The sequence below is a fragment of the Myxine glutinosa genome, chromosome 11, assembly GCF_964187855.1.
Source record: "Myxine glutinosa chromosome 11, kmMyxGlut1.1, whole genome shotgun sequence".
Lineage (NCBI taxonomy): Eukaryota > Metazoa > Chordata > Myxini > Myxiniformes > Myxinidae > Myxine > Myxine glutinosa.
In genome coordinates this window covers 62,967,457-62,987,789 of record NC_136271.1, presented here as the reverse complement: position 1 = coordinate 62,987,789, position 20,333 = coordinate 62,967,457, and the positions used below count along the sequence as shown (strand labels likewise).

At 43.0% G+C, this 20,333-nt stretch overlaps 1 protein-coding gene and 1 long non-coding RNA gene across 2 annotated transcripts in view; one reads left to right on the top strand and one right to left on the bottom strand.

The window, feature by feature from the left end:
* Positions 1-20,333, bottom strand: part of LOC137436231 (leucine-rich repeat and fibronectin type-III domain-containing protein 4-like) — a 462,955-nt gene that overhangs the window by 419,541 nt on the left and 23,081 nt on the right. The gene's annotated exons all lie outside the window — the stretch shown is intronic.
* On the top strand, positions 3,982-4,260 carry LOC144888303 (uncharacterized). The gene is made up of 2 exons (XR_013620897.1): positions 3,982-4,109; positions 4,216-4,260. It is a non-coding gene; the product is annotated as an uncharacterized LOC144888303 (long non-coding RNA).

The window sequence follows — 20,333 nt, the reverse complement described above, 5'->3', positions numbered from 1 at the left end:
AAAGTGCAAGGGTGCCAATATTTTTGGCCATGACTGTATATACAGATCGCTTGTATTAAAGTTGAGGCCGCGTTCGAGTAGATGGACTTCTGTTGTCATTAAATGTTTGTCAGAAAGGTTGTGTAACCAGTGTTTTTCTGTTGTTGTTCTTGTGTGTAATCGAATTAGCTTGCCCGAGAGTCGCTTTCTTATCTGATCATGACAGAGCTGACAAGTCTTTTGAATGGCTGTCTTGATTTGCATGATCATATGGAATTATGCTGTTTAATTATGTTAATACAAGCGACTGTTGTTGACTTCATCGCTGCTCTCGAACCTATAATCTACAATCTACCCATCGAACGAGGAGAGAAAAAACGACTATGTGCACAACTCATCACAAGACAACCTCAACCCGAAACACAAGCAGTTCATAACAGCCAAAGCGCTGCAAAGTCTCCGCCAGGACAAATGCATCATCATAGTCCCTGCTGATAAAGGTCGTGCAACAGTCGTGATGAACGGTGTGGATTACAACCACAAAGCCAAAGCTCTATTGGATGACAACATCTACCTTGGGGCCAAGGTAGAAGAATTTGTGTCATGGCCCTGTTTCAACCAATTCTACCACCACCACACACAGCAAGTAGTGTATACAACATTATCGTACCGCTGATTTTGATGTGTGATGTCCTCTGCAAGAGACACATAGAGGAAGTGTGAACAACCACCAAAAAATACCAGAAATGGTCCTGGCTACTGAAAGACCTCATCGACAATATGGCAGTGCTGTATATGTTAGAGCTGGTTCAGTTGTGGAAGCCACTTCTAAAAACAGAAGAGGATAACATCGAAATTGTAACTGTAGGGCTGAGCAAAGTATTAGTGACCTCAGTGTACAAGACACCTGGCACAGATTTCAGTTTCTCTAACCCTGTACCCAACCTGCACAGAAAACCACAGATCATTATTGGAGATTTCAATAACCACAGTACCCAATGGGGGTACAAGGAGTCAAACAACGATGGAGAAGCAGTCGAAGAATGGATGGACACTAACCAGCTTCATCTCATCCACGATCCCATACTGCCAGCTTCCTTCCACAGTGCCCGCTGGAAGGTTAGTTATAACTTATAACCCAGACCTTGCCATCGCTGGCCTCTGCAAGAAGTTTGTCACAGACCCAACAACACAGACACAACACTGGCCTATTGGTATTCAGGTAAATGCAGCAGTGTTAGCAACCGTCGTACCATTCAAAAGGCGCTTAAAATTCAAGAAGGTCGATTGGAACGGTTTCACATGAGTACTTGACCGCAAGGTTATACGCTTTAAACCACTACCTGTGCACTACAAACTGTTTGCCAAAGTTGTCCAGAAAACAGAGAGAAGGAAGATCCCCCGAGGTTGCAGAGTACACTACATCCCTGGTCTCACCAAGGAGAATGCTGACCTCTATTGGGAGTATGTCTCAATGTTTGAATCTGATGCCTTTTCAGAGGAAACAATATCTACCGGTGAGAGGGTGATGTTAAGTATCTCTCAAGAGCGTCAAAACAGTTGGAACACCTTGATAGAGACAACAGATCTCACAAAAAACAACAAGAAGGCATGGTCTCTCATACGCAAACTTGGAGGTGATTCCAAGAAAGCTGTCCAACATCCAAACGTGTCTGCTAACCAAGTTGCACACCAGTTGCTCCTAAACGGAAAAATCAACAAGAAACAACCAAGAGCACAACTAGATAGGAAGGAATACAGCGATGACCTTGGCTTTACGAGACCATTCACCATGAAAGAGCTAGAAACTGGTATATATATATTTTTCTTTTTTGTATACAACATCGAGGCTCGTGTAAAAGCTAATATCTAGTCTAAAACACGGGAAAGCAATTGGTCTTGACAAAATGGCAACGGAGCAGATAAAGCATTTTAGACAGCAAGCAAATAAATGGCTGCTGCAATTGTTTAACCACTGTCTGGCAACACAGAAGCTACCTAGGATTTAGCAAAAGGTACATGTAATAGCACTATTAATGCCTGGAAAAGATCCCTCAGATCCTAAGAGTTTTCAGCCAATTTCACTGCTTTGCCACATCTATAAGCTGTTTGAATGCCTGGTACTCAATAGGATAACACCAACTGTAGATGGGAAGATCATTCCAGAGCAAGCAGGTTTCCGCCCTGGCAAATCAACAACAAGCCTACTGCTCAACCTCACACAACATATCGAAGATGGTTTTGAGCAAGGGATGGTAACAGGCGCTGTTTTTGTAGACCTGTCAGCAGCATACGACACAGTGAACCATAGGCGTCTCCTCTGCAAGATCCTAGAGATGATAAAAGATATTCACTTAATAGAGCTGTTAGAAAGCATACTTCAGAACCGCCGGTTCTATGATGAACTAGGTGGGAAGCGCAGCAGGTGGCACATTCAGAAGAATGGTCTTCCTCAGGGAAGTGTGCTTTCACCGTTGCTGTACAACAGCTACACAAATGACCAACCTATAGATAGTGTTACACGCCGTTTTATATATGCTGATGACTTATATGTCACTGCCCAAAGCACTGATTTAAACACCGTGGAGAAAACGCTGCCTGAGGCCTTGGAGGGACTAATATCTCACTATGAAGAAAACCACCTTCGCGCAAACCCAATAAAGACGCAAGTTTATGCATTCCACCTCAGAAACCGTGAAGCCAAACGCCAGCTTAAAGTAACCTGGTGTGGAGCAACACTGGGGCATTGCGAGCACCCTATCTATTTAGGAGCCACTCTTGACCGATGCCTTACCTTCAAGCACCACATCAAGAAGACAAAGGCAAAAGTGAGTGCACGAAACAACATCCTGAATAAGCTCACTAACACAATATGGGGAGCAAGCTCGAAAATATTGAGAACTGGTGCAGGTCGTTCAAAGGTCTCACTAAACAAATGGGGATATACAACCAGCCCGACAACTTGCGAATGTGGAACTGAGCGACAGACCATGCAAAATCTCCTGAAATGTCCATCGCTAGATGAACCCTGCACTGTTGAACATCTTGCCAAATTCAACAACAAGGCGCAAAAGTGTGTCCAGTTTTGGCTGGGCCATGTATAGACTGTCCTTGGACACGATAAGAAGACGAAAAAGATAAGAAGAAGAAGCTTCCCCGAGAGTCGCTTTCTTATCTGATTATGACGGAGCTGACATGTCTTTTGAATGGCTGTCTCAATTTGTATGATCATATGGAATTATGCTGTTTAATTATGTTAATACAAGCGATGCTGCTGTTGTTGACCTCATCGCTGCTCTCGGACCTATAATCTACAATCTACCCATCGAACAAGGAGACAAAGAACGACTACGTGCACCACTCACCACAACACTCCTCAACCCAATACGAAAGCTGTACAGAACAGCCGACGAGTCGAAAGCGCTGCAAAGTCTCCGCCAGGACAAATGCATCATCATAGTCCCTGCCGAAAAAGGCTGTGCAACAGTCGTGATGAACCGTGTGGACGACAACCACATAGCCAAAGCTCTATTGGATGACAACATCTACCACACAAAGTCTTGTGACCCTACAAAGACCATTGACAAGCAGATAACTACCACCTTACAGAAACTACAATTCAATTCAATTCAAGAGTCTTTATTATTACATGTCCCATACAACTATAAGGCAGTAAAATTCTTAAGTATTGGCTCCTCGACTTTGCAGTAACAATAAATAAATAAATAACAATATAAAATAAGAAATAGCAACAATAATAACAATATATAAGAAGAATAAAAACTAAGTAGCAGCTCTAATAATAATAATAAGTAGCAGTTTTTCATTAATAAAGTGATAACAGCGGCAATAACATAAGAATAATAATAGTAAGTAAAGAATAATAATGGTAAATAGCAGCAATAATAATAATAAGTAGCAGCAATAATAAAGTGATGAACAGTGATAATAAAGTGAAAACAGCGGCAGTAATAGAAATATAAGTAGTATGTAGCAGTTGTGGTGAAAATGTAAGTTGAACCCAGGTGTGACGCTCACTTAAACCACTGGGCGGTGTCTATAAGACCTCGGGACGTCCGCGACTCGAGGCCACTCCTGCGACTTTATACAATGACATGTAGAATTGAATGGTACGTACCCACTTAATTCCAGGCTTGCTTGCATTGACTGATATATCCAATCTTTCTCATATGATGCCTTGATCCTGACATATATGTTGCATGGTGTATTTTACAGGATGATGTTACGATCTAATTGAAATTAAACCTATCTATGGGACGAGTTGTGGATCTGGTTGATTTTTCACAACAGCAGTCAAACAGGCAACAGGTCACCGGCAATCAGTGTTCATTGTTCATGAGCCTGGTTGCCTGATGGGTGAGGGCGGTGTGGAGTGTTGTGGCTATGACGTCGTCCGTGGATCTGTTTTGCCAGTAAGCAAATTGGTGGTCTAGGGTGGGTGGTAACATGCTACAGATAAGATCCTTAACCAGCTTCTCAAAGCATTTGCTCACTATGGGAGTGAGGGCAACAGGAGGCCAGTTATTTAAGCATGTTAGCTTGCTTTTCTTCGGCACTGGAACAATGATGGATGACTTAAAGCAGGAGGGGACTGCACACATAGAAAGGGAGAGGTTGAATATGTCCATAAACACACCAGCCAGCTGCGCCGCGCACTCTCTAAACACTCGGCCTGGGATGCCTTCTGGTCCGGCCGCCTTGCGGATGTTGATGTGCCTGAATGCCTTGCGCATGTCGGCCTCAGTGACGGCCAGAGTGCTGGACGTGTCGGCGGTGGTGGTGACTCCCTCCGGGAGGTTGGTGTTATGAACCTCAAAACGGGCGTAAAAAACATTTAGCTCGTCCGGGAGGGAGGCTGCAACGTTAGCTACACAGCAGGGTCTCCCTTTAAAGTCCGATATTATGTGTAGTCCCTGCCACATACTACGTGAGTCATTACCACTTAGCTGTGTCTCAATCTTTTCTCTGTATTTTTGCTTTGCTGCCTTGATCGCTCTGCAAAGGTCGTAGCGGGTTTTCTTTACTTCCGCTTCGTCTCCCGAGGTGAAGGCTGTGTTTCTTGCTTTGAGGGCAGCTCGCACAGAACTGTTGATCCATCGCTTTTGGTTTGGATACATCCGGACTATTTTTGTGAGGACAACGTCCACTGTACACTTCCGAATGAATCCAATGACTGTGTCCACATACTCGTCACTGTTGTTTTCTGACGCATCACGAAACATCTTCCAGTCCGCGTGATCAAAACAGTCCTGTAATACAGTGAGCGATTGGTCAGGCCAGCGGTGGATCGTCCTCACAGAGGGCGCTGCTTGCTTCAGCTTCTGCCTATAGGCGGGCAGGAGCAGGATGGAGGAGTGATCCGATTTGCCAAACGGTGGGCGGAGGAGGGGTTTGAAGGCATTGAGGAAGGGAGACTAGCAATGGTTGAGTAAGCTGTTGCCCCATGTGTTTACATCGATGTGTTGAAGTATTTAGGTAATACCTTCCTCAGAGATGCTTGGTTGAAATTCCCAACCACGATGAAAGCGGCCTCTGGGTGCTTGTCTTCCAAGTTACTAATTGACCCATACAGTTCCTTGAGTGCCAGCTCCGTGTCGGCTTGGGGCGGGATGTACACAGCTATCACAACAATAGCCGTGAACTCCCTGGGCAGCCAGAATGGCCGACACAGGAGCACAAGATATTCCAGGTCTGGGGAGCAAAAAGATTTGAGGGAATGAACGTTCTTAGGATCACACCAAGCGTTGTTAACCATGAAACATACACCCCCTCCCTTGCGCTTACCAGAGAGTTATTTTGACCTGTCCATGCGGAACACTGAGAACCCTGAGGGTACGATGGCCTGGTCCGGAATATCTTGCGACAACCACATTTCTGTAAGGCAGATGATGTTACAATCCCTTGTTTCCCGCTGGAAGGAGATCCTTGCTCTCAACTCGCACAGCTTGTTGTCCAGGGATTGTACATTGGCTAGCAGAATGCTGGGAAGCGGAGGCCGGTCGGCACGCCGCCTCAGCCTCACCAGCACCCCGGCTCTTGTTTCTCTCCTTCGGCGACGCTTCCGACACCTCCCCCCTGGTAATGCTGCTATTGTGTGTGGGTCCTCTGAGTCACGAATGAAAACAGGGTCCCGGTGGAAAATCTCTGGCTTAAAGAGAATGATCGCCGAGTTTTTTATATCCAACAACGTGTCTCTATCATATCTAATAGAACTGGCTGCTTTAGATATAAAAACAACACTTCAAAACAGTAAAATAAGCAAAACGCTCACAAGATGTCAACCACCTCACAAAACAAGAATGGGACGCGATGAAACCAAACGACTCTGTCATTCCACACTTCTACGGGTTACCAAGTTGGAAGTTGGTGAGGTTCCATAGGTGAGAGAAAAATCTATCTATAATTCCAGTAATCTCTGTGTGTGTGTCTGTGTGTGTGTGTGTGTTTGTCTGTGACCGCTGTTTCTCGACAACCACGGGTCCGATCTAATTGAAACTTGCCAGATATATTGCTGGGGACCTGAGGATGTGCCTTTTCAAGGTTTCATATTAATCGGAGAAGTAGTTACCGAGCTATGTCCAAAAAACGATTCAACCAATCAGAGAGCAGCGAGCTATCACGTGTGCCGAACGTGGCGAACAGACTCTGCCTCGGACGGCACATTTGAGAGCGTATTCATTTATTTCACGTTGGCAAACTATGTTGGCGCTATGTTGGCGTTAAACTATGTTTTAAAACTAATTAAAACTAATTTGCGATTCATCGTAACTGCGATATGCGACCTTCCGGACAGTCAAATGAGGACGTCACTTCCGGACTTACGGATAGTCATAGTGACGACGTACTGATGCTGAACGTGGCGAGCAGACGCTGCCTCGGACGGCACATTTGAGAGCGTATTCATTTATTTGACGTTGCAATCTGTGTTGATTGTTGTAAGGTACGATCGATTGTAGTACACGTTTATAATAACTCTGCCGATACAGGCCCGATTAACTGCAGCGCCATCCGAGCTGCGGCGTCGGGACGATACATTCATTGTACGGTCACATCACGCACTTACGGGCACGCCCATGGGCCCATGGGCACGCCCATGCATGCATGGGCGAAGACATTTTTTTTTTTTTTTTTGGCAAGGAACGGGCACCCACGTACGGGCACGTCCTAGTATACCGAATGTGTGGAGTCAGCAGTGAACCTGGATTTTGGGAGTTTTACCCAAGGTGGATTACAAGCAGAACATGCACGCACTGCAAAAATATGTGGGATGGGAACAGAGCAAGGAAAGGCATTAAGCCATGGGCTACTATAGCTGATGGTGGATCGCCTCCCCACAAACCTCTGGCACTATATTATTCTGATGTCCTAGACCCTAGAGTATCCTGAACATGAAATCAAATGTTAACGTTGCATAAGTTGGAACGAACTTGTCATTTTGGATCAATATTTAGAGGTACCCTCAAAACACGACCGTAATCGATTTGTTGCACTCAATTTCCATGTTTCATACTTTGGTAATTTGTGCGGTCATTATAGTAGAAATACATACAAAAGAGGTACCAAATAAAACATTAGCTTCTGCTGGTTCTCATGAAATCAATATTGTCATGCTCTATAAATATTTCATGCGTTATTGGACTAAATATGCCCGCACACCACATACATATCTGGCGCGTCACAAAAATGATCAAATTTCTACATTTACTTTTGTTTGAATTGCATATGTGAGACTTTATTCATCCACGTCATATATCATACTAAAATACGCCATTTGGCGTCTGACAGTCTGATGATTTTTTGACCGCGATACATTACGTCATTACTTATTCAATCTCAACCAAACTTGACAGGATGACTAAGGGTAATGACTAAGGGTAATGATAACTAAGGGTAACTAAGGATAATAAAGGTTGAAGCACATTAATTTGCCCCCCTCTGCAAGGGGGTTTTCTCCCCCTAGTGGGTTTTCCCGCCATTGCCCCCAATGGGGTTGCGTGTTGAGGTGTGTATCCATGTTACGTTAGCTTTATCGTGGCGTTTTTCCAAAGATGCTTTTATTAACAAAACGAATAATAATAGCATAATATTGTTATTACAAAACAATATTAACACTAATAATATCCCACCTCCCCAAGGAAGTTTTCCTCCTTGAACAAACATCGAGTCAACGTTTATAAATAGCTTATCATGGCGTTTTCATGTGAGCAACGGGCCAACAGCCTCAACCAAAAGTAAAAATAGAATAAACCACAAACACATATGATTAGCTTTTTAAACAGTCGCTAATGCTGTTTATAGCACTAAATAAAGAAATTTGGAGGAATACCGACATCTGTCTATGGTTATCACATTGACGAATGCACCTGATCAAAGATCGACTGTAGTATATGTACCCCACAAGGGTTAATAATACGACCCTTCCTGCCGCTAACGTGGAGTTCTTCCACGGTGTTTTTCGTGGCGTTTTTGCAAAGCCGTTTCTCATTAGAAAAGTCATAACACTTATGATAATGGCATAATATTAATGATATCTTTTCAATGACCTGATCTAACATGTTATAATGTCATGTACGGTCTGATCCTTTGAACTAGATGGTATTCTTAGAATACTTACCCTGGGCAGTCAACTTGGTGTGAGCCAACTCTTCTGTTTTTGAAGGTTTTTTTTACTTTGATCCAATATGGCTGCCAGATTACGTGAGCGATGACATCATAAATGCATATTCTCTAATATAATTGTTGCATAGATCACGCTCAATACATTTCAAACTGATCAGACTGAGCGTTGTCCCTGTCGAATTATGACGTCATAATTATAGTACCAATGATGTCATTGTTAACAACACCTATTCCCCATGGAGAGTTCCTTACAATGAGGCATGTCTCAATTTTTCTATGCAGTGCTTTCAGAGATATGGAGGTACAAAGTTTTTCTGTTTTTCCAAGATGGCGCCCATACAACATGACCTATGACGTCATAATTATCATTCAAAACTCTACAGGAGGAGGCGTACCTATGGTGAAAATTTTCTGTCAATCGGACGAACGATTGCAGAGAAAGTTACAATTATTCTGTGCGGACAAACAGACAAACAAACAAGAAGACATCATGCTGAGCATGATACTTGCAAAGTCCACCCGCCCCCCACCCTCCCCCCCCCCCCACCCCGTCCCCAAAAAAAGGTTGCCATTGATCCATCAAATTGTCCATTTCATCAAGATTAAAATTGATGATCTTGATCAAAGCTTGGGTCAATAGGATGAAAATTGATGGTTTTTCAGATAAAAATGGATGATTTTAGAAGTTTGACCTTTGACCTTTTGTCCTCAAAAATAGTTGGTTTCCCCATTTATTGACCCAATGCACAAAGGCTGTTCAATTTTCAAGTCAATCGGATGAAAAATGGCAATTTTGAAATTTGACCTTCAGATGACCTTTGACATTTGACCTCAAAATCAATAGGCTTCTCAATTGTGACAACCTCTACAACTTGGTGAAGTTTTATGATGAACGGTTTAGAATTGTGACCTGTAGGCCAGTGACAAACAAACAGACAGACAGACAGAATAACAAGAAGACGTCATGCGGAGCACGATACATGCAAAATCCGCCCCCCCCCCCCCCCAAGAAAAAAAATTACATTGATACAGCAAATTGTCCATTTGATCAAGATTAAAATTGACAATCTTGATCAAAACTCGGGTCAATAGGAAGAAAAGTAGAAAAGTGACGACTTTTCAGATGAAAAATGATGATTTTGGAAGGTTGACCTTGAGTTGACCTTTGACCTTTTGACCTCAAAAATAGTTATTTTCCCTATTTAGTGACTCAATGTGCAAATGTTGTTCAATTTTCAAGTTAATCGGATGAAAATTGAGGATTTTTGAAACTTGGCCTATGTTGACCTTTTGGCCTATGTTGACCTCAAAAATACTTAGTGGTTGAATTCAGTGACCAGATATGCAAGTCCTCTTCAAATTTCAAGTCAATTGGATGAAAATTGAGGATTTTAGAAATTTGGCCTATGTTGACCTTTTGGCCTATGTTGACCTCAAGAAATGTCATGGTGGTTGAATTCAGTGACCAGATATGCAAGTCCCCTTCAAATTTCAAGTCAATTGGATGAAAATTGAGGCTTTTAGAAATTTTGCCTATGTTGACCTTTTGGCCTATGTTGACCTCAAAAATACTTGGTGGTTAAATTCAGTGACCAGATATGCAAGTCCTCTTCAAATTTCAAGTCAATCGGATGAAAATTGAGGATTTTAGAAATTTAGCAATGTTGGTGACCTTTGGCGTATGTTGACCTTTTGACCTTTTGACCGCAAAAACAATAGGCTTCTTGCTTTTGACTAACTCTACCATTTGTTGAAGTTTCGTGAAGATCGGTTGAAAATTGTGACCTGTAGGCCGGTGACAAACAAACAGACAGACAAATAGACAGATAGAACCACAAACGCAACCGACCAATATACTTGAAAAATCATTGATTTTGCAATTAACAAACAGACAGACAGACAAACGGACTCAAATGCAATACCCTGTCCTCTGGCAAGGGTAAAAATAAGACAATTAATATTCATACCATTTATCGTCATATTGTATTGTTTCACAACAGGAAACGTCTCGTGTCCTTGTAAATAGCATTGCGATCCTTTTTCATCACGACACATGTGTGCGAGTTCATGAGTTGTAATGATGAGATTCTTACTTGTATACAGACTAGAGCATAGGTTCTTAACCAGGGGTACCTGTACTCCCTGGGGGTACCCAACCTCCAAGCTGGGGGTACAAGACACGCCGCCCCAAAATAAATTTCAATTAAAAATAAGGGTATAATAGTATTTAAAGAAAAAAAGAAGGGTTAAATTGTTTTGATGTTAAAATGTAAATTTAAAGAAGGAAAGAACCTCGTTTCAGATCATCATTGATGAATAACAACAACAAAAGAGCCATGAGAAATGTGTCTGTGTGTACTGTGTAGTATGTTTGTCTACAAAGGTTATTATTGTACTGCAACAAAGTGACTTTTCAGCAAACACTATGCATTATGATTATTGTTTCCATAAATGTGAATTTTATCTCTTACACGAGCCTCGATCTTGTATACCAAACAAAACAAAATAAAATAGTGTTTTTTAAAATGTGAAAATAAAGAAACTTTATAAATCTATTATTGTAGTTTTAAGTCATTTTTGATGGGGGCGGGGGGTTTTGGGGGGGGGGGGGATACAAGATCGAGGCTCGTGAAAGAGCTAACATTAATCACACAGAAAGACAAACCGACACATAAAACATATAACATGGGGTACGGGAAAATATGAAAACTCAAGGGGTATGGGCACTTTAAAAGGTTAAGAACCACTGGACTAGAGTCTCAAACATTTTATAGAGGATTTGAAAAAGAAACACCTGGGAAACAAACATCAATGGACAAACAAAGCAAGAACATTGTGAGTGTAACATCGTGGTATAAGTGCTATTGATTCAATAATCCATGTGCCTTTCTATTGTTGGGTTTTGTGCTCTCCAAATAATTTATTTTAATTATGGAATTCCATTGAAAAGCAAAGTATTGAAGTGGGCTGGAAATGTGTGTGACGAATTTGTGCTCTTTTGGCTTTGTGATAACCTTCCTGGATGGAGCTGCATGATGTAATCTTCACAGGTAGGCAAAATGGCAACTCGAGGTTTAAATCTTCAAAAAACAAAATGATTGCAATCCACATCACAGCTAGAGCTTGACACTTCGGCTTCAAAATGACTGCCGAATGATCCCAGGTCGATTCTGCTAACAGTTAAGACCAATAGGAAACTATATGCTTAACTTAATATTCGAAGATTAAAGCTGGAAGGAAAGAGAAAAGGTGTGGAATGACATTTCACGTTAACCGCTGCTCCACACAATCTTCGGCATTGCCCATTTCCAATTGTAATTCTTTTCCCATCATATGTCTTGTTTTGTATACAGAAGTCCAGATTCCTGGGAGAGTTAAATGACAAAGGGGTAGCAGGTTCACAGACTGACAGCTTTAAAGGTGAGGAGGGAAATAAATAAAAGGTGGGTACATGAGTGGCAGAAGGGAAAGAGGCGATTGTGGAAGAGAGCGTGGGGTGGAGGCTGCAGGGGTGGGTATGTGAGAAAGCACAAGGTGAATATGGGCAGCACTCTTGAATGACTGGATGGGTGGGAGAGGGGATGAGACAACAAACTCGGGGCATGTTTTCCACAAACGAAAGAATCGATGGATGAAGGAATAGAGGTGAACAATCAGCTTTGAATTGGGCACTGTAACCAGGTGTGTGATTCTGGAATCGAGGCCAGGACAGGAGCGAGTGAGGCCAGAAGTGAGATTTCAATTGGAGTTTTCTTTAAAATACAATAAATGACGTTAGTTGTATATTACAGGTACAATTTTGCATAATGTTGGTTCTATATAAACAGCTGTCCTGCTAGGCGGGTTAGTGGTTGGAGCAGGTAAAGCCTTTTTACATTGCCCTCATTGGTGTTGCTGGGGCTGGCTGTGTGGCCTCGGGGTATGCAAACCCACCTCTAAGCTGTCTAGCTTGAGTTTGAATTTTTTGTTTTTGCTGTCTCGCCTGATAACTTTTTGAGATGTCCTACTCACAGACAAACAGACAGACAGGGGTCTAGCTTGGGTTTGAATCCTGACCCCATTATAAACTGTCATGTCTGTGTTTGGCAAGCACGGCGATTCATCAATGTGTGTGCCGGCGTCCCTTGGATGGATGATAAACGGGTGTCCCATCTGCCGGAATTAGTTGATGGATGTTAAGCCGCTGTCACACCTTGACGTTTTAGCCAGCGTATGCCGACGTATGAAAAATTTGGCGAATACGCTGGCACACGTCGAATACGTTATGGGTAAGTTTTGTATACGTTAAGAGCACGCTGAAGCACGCTGGCATACGTCGTAGTACGCCGAGCTCGTCGACAAATTTTGTGCATGCACAAAATTTCTCGACGTATGCCAGCGTAACAATTTTGATACGTCGGCATACGCTGGCTAAATCGTCAAGGTGTGACAGGGGCTTTAAAGACTCCACGGGGTCCTTCGTGAAGAGTAGGCGAGCTATCGCCGGCAGCATGAACAAATTATAAATTCCTGCCCGAACCTACAGAGGGCATTGCATCAGCAGCACAGCCAAGCTGTCTGTCAATGATGCTACTAAAGCGGAGATGGAAATCCAGCACTAGTACCTGGTTATGCACATGTGTTACATTATTATTGATCAAGCTATCATAAGGAGTGGACATTAATCTGGCTATCTTATCTGAAGTGAAGTGGCTAAGCAAAAGCCCATGATAACATTAGGTCCGAGTCTTTGCACAGTTTAAGAAACTGTAACACCATCTCTGTCCCTCCATTTTTTTTTTTTACAGAATCGGAAATGGCATACACATGAATAAAAATGTAATTCATAGCAATTGTCACAAGGCTTAAAATCAAGAAATTTGGATAAAGCGTTGCATCCAATCGAGTAAAATATAGTGCAAGTCGACTAATGTCTACCAAAGCCGCAAGCATTGTGAGTGATGGACGGTCTATGATACATGAGCTGACAGGTTGACTGCATTGCATTCACACTGGAGGCTAACAAGCAATAAAACATGTATCAGACATGAAATATTATACCGTGCTGGAATGTAGTTGAACATGGATAGATGGCATGCAGCTACCAAAAAAATACAGTCTGTGTAAAGACTGGATGTTGAATCTTTTCAAAAAGGAAAAAATTATAAATTCAATCCCACTCCTCCCTCCAGGTATTTAAAACAGCTGTTCACCACCATCTCTTGTCTTCCCACATCCAAAACCTCGATCTCTTCTACCCCCATTGATTCACCCCCAGATCCCCTGTATTTGAAATCCCGACTTCTTTCTTTCCTGGAAGTCCTAGCTGTGTCCATGTGTTTTATACCTCTCCCACCCCCCCCCGCCCCCCAACCCCCTTCCCATGCCTCCTCCCCCCAAGCCGTCTCCCTCCCACAGATCTCCCGATGTCCTTGTTCTCTGCTGTTGTACTTGTGTGCTTCCCTCTCTCCCCATCTTGTCTCCCGCTCCCTTTATTGTTTGTTTTGTGTGTCCGTTTTTTTTGTGATTGATGTTAGCTCTTACACGAGCCTCGATCTTGTATACAAAAAAAAGGAAAAAAAGAGGAGAAACAGGCAACATACATAACTATACCTTTATTTTTTAATTATTACTGTTAAAAATAACTTTAGTATTGGTTTGTATTAATAGAAGAGTGTTCTCGTTTTTGTTTTCTTACCTTGCATCACTTAATTGGCTGGCGGGATGACCTGGAGGTATGCACTCACTTTTGAGCAGTCGAACCTGGGTTAGAATGTCGTCGCCCGGATGTTTCGCGTGCAGGGTGACATATCGTATGTGTGCGTAGTCCACCAAAAGGACAATAAGCAGGAAGACGAGCTAGCACGGGTCATTGGTGGATGTTGAAGATCACATGGTTATTTTTCACGAAGAGGAAGGAAGTTATCGCCGGCGCCCAGGACAATTATTAATTCCTGCACCTGCAGTCGAACGCCGGTCCTGGCCAACCGATTCGTGAAAGACAGGACGAGAAAAAAAACTTTCCTCGGCCGACTCATTAAGAAGGTGGGAATAATTGGTGTTGTGATACAGTAAGAAGAAGAGCAATGTGGATCAGAATTCAGCACAACTATTTTGAAATATTCCCTTTGAGATCAAAAAGTCAAACTTTTGAGAAAGCAAAATAAATGTATATGAGAAAGTTTTTGAATTGTCCAATCATACAGTTTGCACCTATTACCAATTTTAATGATTTATATTTGTTTTTTCCCACAATCTTTATAATAAGCAAGCAATTTATTAATATAACCTCCTATAGTGCTGAGTTATATGGAAACATCAACATAATGATCAATGCCAGCCAAGCTACTTTGGAAATGCTTCACCGAGTAAAACCGAATTAAAAAAAAACTAATCTGTATGATAGAACATGATGATTAAATAATAATTATTATCTTTATCCACCAATCCACCATGCTCTACAGTCTACACACACCATCGGTTCTACGAAAACAATTTATTGGCTGTGGTTATACATTCCTGGATGGGTCACCACACTGACACAGGTGATAGGCCCAAAGGGTCACTGCTAATATTTTGTTTGTAGCCTTTGGCTGCTGGTTGCATCATTGCTGGGAGCGCTTAATAAATCACCTATAGGCCACATTTTTACTCCGGCCTTCACAAAATTTAACCACTTGGTAAAGGTTGTCACAAGCGAGAAGCCCTTTGTTTTTTAGGTCAAAAGGTCAAGGTCATAAATCGTCAATTTTCAAGCAATTTACTTGACATCTCTATATAAAAACAAAAATCACGGATGGACGGTGAATCGTCGTTGAGGTGAAGCCTCAGTCGACCCACGTGAGTACGTCTATTAATTACATATTGTTTGAACATGAGTTGGACCATGACTACATCTATTAATTACGTACTATTGGAATGCCGCTTTTAGACCTTCAGACCCTTTTTTGTATACATAGGTGAGGCTCGTGGAAGAGCTAGCACACTGAATGGATCAGGACATAACAGAGAAAAACAGGCATGCATGGAGAAGGAAACCCCAAGGATGAAAAACTGGTAAAGTAGGAAGGACTTGGGTGACGTTAACGAGGATAGAAAAGATCATGGCTTTGGATTGGGGGCGATCTGAGATGGTGGTGCACAGTTCTCTTGAAGGCCTGGAGGGAAGAATGAGACTGAAGATGATGTGGAAGTTGATTCCACATGCAGGAAAAAAGAGGAACAAATGAGTGAAGGTGAGCAGTGATCCTGGATTTAGGTAGTTTTACAATAAGAGACTTCCCTGAAAATGTCTGCTGCTCTTCTTCTGCTCCAATCGGCTCATCTGATCATGTGCTTGTTAAAGTGGACATCTCTCTGACCATTCTCAGAGAGCCTCCTCAGCGTCGACGAGTCTGGCATTTCACTCAGGCCAACTGGCACGGTCTTCAAGCAGCCATCAATCATCTGGACTGGTCTCCCATCTCTACTGCCTCTGACATCAACTCATCCTGGAAATTCTTCCAAAGTAAATTGCTCTTTCTCATGCACAGATTTATCCCATCTCGTCTTCAGTTGTCATAACCTTCCTCCCGTCCATGGTACACGGAATCTTGTGGTGAGGCTGTTGCCCAGAAACAACTTGCCCTCGTCTCCTGGAAAGCAAATCCAATGAAAGGAAATCTCATTTCCTTTCACATAGCCCGAAACAAGTGTGTGTCCACCCTCAGGAGAGCAAGGAAACGATATCTCTCCGTTCTCAAGCCCGAACTCTCTTATCTATCTCCCTCTTCCAAATCCTGGTGGCGTCTGGTGAAATCTGTTTCTGGTGTTTGTTCCCCCTCCATCCCCTCCCTCACCTCAAACGGCTACACGGCTGACTCCGCACGTGAAAAAGCTGAATGCCTCAACTCTGTGTTTGCCTCTAAATCGTGTGTCCCAAACCCATCCCTCTCTGTACCCACCATACCCAGTCGTACCCAGCTGCTCCTGGACTCTGTGTCCTTTACTCCTGACAAGGTGGAAAAGTTTCTGTCAACCCTTGACTCTGATTCTGCAACTGGACCTGACGGCATCAGCCCACAGGTCCTAAAATCCTGTTCTTCTGCTCTTTCACTCCCTCTCTCTGTTCTCTTCACCCTCTCTTTTGCTCAAGGTCATCTGCCATCTACTTGGAAATCAGCCAACATCACCGATTTGCACAAAAAGGTGCAAAAACAGATCCTAGCAACTACAGACCAATCAGCCTTCACACAATTATCAGCAAAGTCATGGAATCCATCATTGCTTCGGATATGAAATCTTTCCTCTTCTCCAATGGCTTGATCTCTGATAATCAATTTGGTTTCAGACCTTGTCACTCTACTCTGGACATGCTGCTTCTGCTTTCTCAACAATGGATGGAGGTCCTCAATGCCAAACAGGAAATTAGAGCTGTCTCCCTTGACATATCACGTGCCTTCGATACGGTCTGGCACCCCGCTCTGCTCACCAAACTCTCCTCCTTTGGTATCCATGGAAATCTCCACACATGGCTGGCGGACTTCCTCTCTAGTCGTATTCAACGTGTGGCCCTGAATGGGTTTCTCTCATCTCCTCTTCCTGTTCAGGCTGGAGTTCCCCAAGGCAGTGTTCTGGGCCTTGTGCTTTTTCTGGTCTTCATCAATGATATCTCTGACTCTCTTGAAAATCCTCTCTATCTCTTTGCTGATGACTCTACTCTCTGTCACTCCATTCCTCATCGCTCAGATCAGCAGTCTGCAGCCTCCTCACTCTCTGCAGACATGGACAAAATCACAGACTGGGCAAACAAGTGGAACATGTCTTTCAATCCTGACAAATCTCACACTCTTACGATGTCTCTCCGAAAAGACCGACTGGACAACCCTCCCACTGGACAATCCACTTTCTGAATAATCCTCTCCAAGAAGTTCTGTCACTCAAGCTTTTGGGTCTCACTATCTGCCATGATCTTTCCTGGGAAAACCACATTTCAAATCTGGCCTCCAAAGCCAGTCGCCGACTGGGCATCCTCAGTCGTGCGAAGTCCTTCCTTGGCACACCTGAGATCCTCACCACATACAAGGCTTTCATCCGCAGCTCAATGGAATACTGCTCTCCCCTCTGGGCTGGTGCTCCTGCCTCACACCTAGCTCGTCTTCACGCTGTTGAAACCAAAGCGTTCAGAATCATTGGAATCTCCCGCGATGAAGCTAACTCCAAGGGCCTTTCACTCACTCACCGCAAGCAGGTTGGTGGTCTTTCCGTCTTCTACCGACTCCTCTCCGGCCTTGCCCCCCAGCTCTCTCTGGGCTCTGTCCCCCAAATATTCCTACAGGTCGCACAAGATCTGCCTGCAACCCTCTTATGGTTAAACTGCCAAAATCAAGACTCTCTGCTCACCTTCACTCCTTCATTCCTCTTTTCTGCCGCCTCTGGAACAAACTCCCTCACTCTCTTCAATCCCACTCCTCCCTCCAGGTCTTTAAAACAGCTGTTCACCACCATCTCTTATCTTCCCCCATCCAAAACCTTGATCTTTTCTACCCCCGCTAATTTCACCCCAAATCCACTTTTTTGAAATACCAACTTCTTTCCTGGGAGTCCTTGGTGTCCTTGTGTTTTATACTTCTCCCACCCCCCCCCCCCCCCTTCCCATGCCTCCTCCCCCCAAGCCCTCTCCCTCCCACACATCTCCGGATGTCCCTGCTCTCAAATGTTGTGTTTGTGTGCTTCCCCTTCTCTCCCCATCTTGTCTACCACTCCCTCTTTTTATATATTTTGTTTGTCTGTTTGATTTTTTTGTGTGATAAATGTTAGCTCTTTCACGAGCCTCGATTCTGTATGCAAAAAAAAGAAGGAAAAAAAGAGGGTTGATGATGGACTGTGTGAGCCATGCAGAAACTTGGGGGAGGAGGGCACAAAGCACGAAAAAAGCAGAGGGTGCAAGACCACAAAGGAGGCAGTAGAAGACAGAGACCACCGACCTGTCTGCGATGGAGAAATGATAGGCCCATAGACAGCTTCATCGCGGGAGATTCCAATCATCCTGAAGGCCTTGGTTTCCACAGCATCAAGCTGAGCAAGATCTGAGGCAGGGGAGCCAGCCCAGAGGGGAGAGCAGCACTCCATGAAGCTGTGGATGAAGACCTTGTAGGTCGATAGGAGTTCAGGTGTGCCAATGAATGACATTGTACGACGGAGGATAACCAGCCAGCGGCTGGCTTTGGAGACCAATGTTGAAAAGTGGTTTGGGCCCTTTGGACCTTTTCTACCTTTAAACCCCTTAAACCCTTCTCTACCCTAGCTACTATTGAAAAACACCCTTTCGAGCTTTAGACTCCATATAGACCTCTAAAGACCCTGTGGAGGACCAAGGCCATTTAGACCTTTACACCCTTTAGACGCCTTAAACCCTTTAGACTTTTAGACCCTCCAGACCTGTTAGACCCCTTCAGACGCACACCACACAAACATCTATAGAGTCTTCTTGCAACATACAGACGATACTTTTTTTAGCAAGTCATGCGCAAACCATACCCATCCAGACAAATGTTACTTAATCAGTTTGAACAGAATTTGCATCGTGGGTTAATTTTTTACCATATCAAATTGAAACTGAAGCAGTTTATTTGTACATACAGTATGTGTAGTGCATGTCAGTAAAATTTGGTCTAAATTAGTCAAAGGTCAATGCCATCTGAAACATGTTAAAAAACACCTATTAGGTGGAAATTAGATAATATATCAACCAAATTTGTTATGCATAACATTCCATAATGTAAAACACTTGATAGGTCAAATTTCCAAGATAGCCAAATTGCTGTTTCCAAGGCAACCATTGTTTATTTGGATTTCGCAAGTATCTTGCTATGCACGACATATTTCTTGTTTCAGATATTCATCCTATTTTGCTTCGTTTAAATATCCCATCATGCTTACATTATGTTTAGGAAGTACAGCATATTGCAAACTACACTGGCTAAAAGCCAAACGGTTGTAGAAGATACAGATTCAGGATTCCAAGGTAGTTCATTCAAAGCTGACATGACACATCTCGGATTCTGAGTTTTGATTCTCATACGAGTCAAAAACAACTAGAGGGGTACTCGTTAGAGCACGAATCCCCACACTGCCTTATATGATTCTTTTGTTAAAAGCATTTATTTTGAGCTATTTTGCAAAACTCAAAATTTCCACTTACATGTATGCTCAATGACCAACAGGTCCACCAAGTTTTATCCTGATTCATTTTTTTTTTTAATTATTATATCGCTCTGCCCTTTTAAAGTAACAAAATTTTGCCAAAACGTTGATCCCTATTGTGGCCTTGGCCTTTGATTTATGTCCACCAGCATTTAATTACTTTTCTCCTAGACTCCCATCAACTTTATTACATTTGATTTCAAATGACCTAATGTTACGGAGTCCTCTACAATCTCCTGGTCTCGGTAACCTCCAAACCCCGAGAGGAACCCCGGCAGAAAAATATATTACCTTGTGTTGAAAATCAATAGTAAAACCACATCAATGATTATAAATTAACAAACTTGTATTATAAATCACACACAGGTAATACGGTACAGCAAATGGCCATTAAGAGTGCACTCTATATATCTCTTATATACAGTCAGGTCACTCACGGCATGGTCAGCGAGTGCAACGACACTCCTCAATGTCTCTATGACTTTTCCCAAGGCGAATAGGATTCGCTCCAGCAGTCGATGGAACGAAATCCGGTCGAAGCCCGAATCTCG